This window comes from Carlito syrichta, unplaced genomic scaffold (genome assembly GCF_000164805.1).
Source record: "Carlito syrichta isolate Samal-C Ts95f unplaced genomic scaffold, Tarsius_syrichta-2.0.1 Scaffold309854, whole genome shotgun sequence".
NCBI lineage: Eukaryota > Metazoa > Chordata > Mammalia > Primates > Tarsiidae > Carlito > Carlito syrichta.
The window spans coordinates 1,211,512-1,214,443 of NW_007253950.1; the positions used below are offsets into that span (position 1 = coordinate 1,211,512).

The 2,932-nt window shown below is 55.3% G+C and overlaps 2 non-coding genes across 2 annotated transcripts; one reads left to right on the forward strand and one right to left on the reverse strand.

Annotated features, from left to right (window-relative positions):
- Nucleotides 1-1,928: 1,928 nt before the first annotated feature.
- On the forward strand, nucleotides 1,929-2,011 carry TRNAL-CAG. The gene has a single exon. It is a non-coding gene; the product is annotated as a tRNA-Leu (tRNA).
- Nucleotides 2,012-2,262: 251 nt separating this feature from the next.
- On the reverse strand, nucleotides 2,263-2,345 carry TRNAL-CAG. The gene has a single exon. It is a non-coding gene; the product is annotated as a tRNA-Leu (tRNA).
- Between the last annotated feature and the right edge of the window lie 587 nt (nucleotides 2,346-2,932).

Genomic DNA, 2,932 nt, shown 5'->3' on the forward strand with positions numbered 1-2,932 from the left:
GCTAGTCACTCTTGATCATTGTTAAAAGGATAATTTTTAAAGGTAAAATAATAACTCTCATATAAATTTAAAATGAACACATGTGAAAGATTTTAAAGTCATTAATTAATGGGGGAAACCATTATAATGCTACAACCACTTCAAAGGAGGATTCAAACACACATGTATATTGGCAATCAGGAATGCTACAATGAATTTATAAGTAAATGCAAATTTGGTCAATATTCTCCGGGCAATGATCAATTGCATTCCACTTCAACTAAATTAACTTACATTTCTATGGACAAGAATTATTTGTGCGTAAAAATAATGAAAGACACAAGCCCTCATAAATCAACCAGATAGGTGTGCCAGCCAGGACACCCAGTTATCTTTGTCACCTGTTTCAGTCGCTCAACAGTTTCCTGATCCATCCAGTTTCCAGCATTTAACAACACCTGAACTTGTGTATTCAGTTGTTTCTTATCTTCACTCCGTATTTGAATGGATCTTGAGGGTGAAAATTCTGTTTTGTTTACAGCATCCAGAAGAGTGCCTGGCACACAGCAAGTGCTCAATAAATGTTAAGTCTCTTTCCAGTGTCCAGGGCAATTTATATTTTTAGGAGCGGACACAAAAAAGGACAGTGCTAAAGAAATGAGTTCTGGCAGGAATTAGGGAGAGGGCATTTGGGACGAGGGAAGGGGAGGGTTTCATCACCTTTAAAATACTCAGGACCTCTACCCATCCCAAGGGGTCGTATCCCAAGCTCTGGGCATCCCCAGCGGTCCTGACCAAGGGTGTAGGGGGTGTTCTCCAGGCGAGGCCGCTCGATGATGCCATCACAGGCAAGTCGGAGGATACTAAGGGGTTAATGGGGCCCCACTGCTCACACCTTCTGGGCCTGACCCCTGGACCTCAGGGTCGGGTCACAGATATCCCCTGTCAGCCCCTCTCTGAAAGCACTTGCCATTGTTACACAGCGAGTCAGTGGCCCCGTTTCCTGTCTCCCCCTCCCGAGCGCCTTTCTTTAAGCGCTGCATCCTCAAGCCTCGGGGAGCCTAGGGAGGGGCGCACGGGATCCTAGGAGGGCGAGAGTGCCCTATGTCTCCTGGAAATCCCGCGGAGAAGGGCGTCCTCTCGGTCCTGAGGTCTCTGGTCCCTGGACTCAGCCGGTGCGTGGGTGAGTCTGGGGTTACGGAAGGAGGGGGCGGAAGAGAAAGGAGGAAGGGGGCCTGGAGAGGAGAGATGAGTCACACAACGACGGCTTGCAGGAAGCGAGGGAGGAATTAATCCACGGATCTTCCCTGCGTACCTGCTGGGTGCCAGGCGCGGCTGGGCACTGGGGACACAGTTAGGAATAGGGCGCCTTGGCTGTGCCGCCGCAGGGCTCATTCTACCACACACACACACACACACACACACACACACACACACACAGAGACACACGTGAAGTTGCGGTCTGGAGAGCGCGGTAAGAGTGTGAGGAGACCGGGCGGTAACTGGTGTGGGCACAGGCAAAGGGAGATGTCAATACATCGGCGCAGGTGAGCGGACTTGATTGCATGGTGCGGAAGGTGCACAGGGATTGCGTGCGGAAATGGAAGGGTGCTTGCAGATTTGCAGGCATCAGAGCTGCCGTGAATAGTAAATGTATGCACGCAGCTTGAATGCCGGCTGGAGGCCCCGACGCAGGGATGCTAAAGTTAACGGTCCTCAGTCTCTGGGACACTCAGATGCGCGAGCAGGCCTTGCGCGCTCTCTGGCGCCACCTAGGTGCCTCGCTCTGCCAGTCTTCGGCCCGTCTCGCCACGCCCCTCCGCGCTAGAGCGTGTGTCTAGCTCCCCCCGGCGCCAGGCAGAGGACAAAGCCGGGGCCCTCATTGCTCGCTACGCATGCGCACACTTCACAGGTTTCAAAGGATCCTTCCGTGCCCCTCCGCTCGAGCAGTCAGGATGGCCGAGCGGTCTAAGGCGCTGCGTTCAGGTCGCAGTCTCCCCTGGAGGCGTGGGTTCGAATCCCACTTCTGACAAAGCTGACGTTTTTGTTTCCTTCAACACGGGCGGATCAATTAGATGACACCGTACGTGTTTCGGTAAATCTTTAGTTCTTTCACATAAACGAGTATTTTCTTAACCGGTATTCTCCTCCTAACAGACTTTGGGCTGTAAAATGAGAGTCTCACTGCAAGTCTCAGAACCCGTCTCGGCTGTAGACGAAGATCCAAATTCTCTTTTGAGCTTGAAGGGAGACAATGGGGGAAAAAAAAAAACAAAACGCTACTGTCAGAAGTGGGATTCGAACCCACGCCTCCAGGGGAGACTGCGACCTGAACGCAGCGCCTTAGACCGCTCGGCCATCCTGACTTCTCCGGAATCCCCCTGAGGGGTCTGCTGTTGTTGCCACCACACTGTGACCGGGCTCGGGACTCGAGAGTCAAGTCGCGGCGCGTCCCGGAGGCGCTCCGAGCCTGACCCAGACCGGCCGCGGCGAAAGCCCGCCCGCGCTTACCGCCCTTCTCCCACCGGCTGCCTTTTTACTGAACGTGCAGACGTCTTCGCGGAAAAACCCGTTTCCCTGGCCGTCCACAGAAGCAAACGCAATGAAGCTGCAACGACGTGGCGGGAGTCCAGCCCGGCCCACGCTCGAGCCTCCGCTCCGCGGGGGAAGGCGTCGGGCGGGCCGCGGCTGCGGCGGGGGGCGCGCGGGCTTGGCGCACTCCGGCCGGCAGGGGGCGCGCCGCCGGCGACGAGGTCGTCCTCCCCTCGGGCGGGCGGCGGTGGGCGCGGGGCCGCACTCCGGGGGTTCGCTGGGGCCGCGTCCGCGCCAAGCTGGCTCTCAGCCCTCTTAAATGAGCCGAGCGGGGGAAAGCCGCAGGCTGTTGAACTGGGGAAAGCGGTGTGGTTTGGTTTTGTTTTTGTTTGTTTGGGGTATTTTTGAGTCAGAGTCTCAC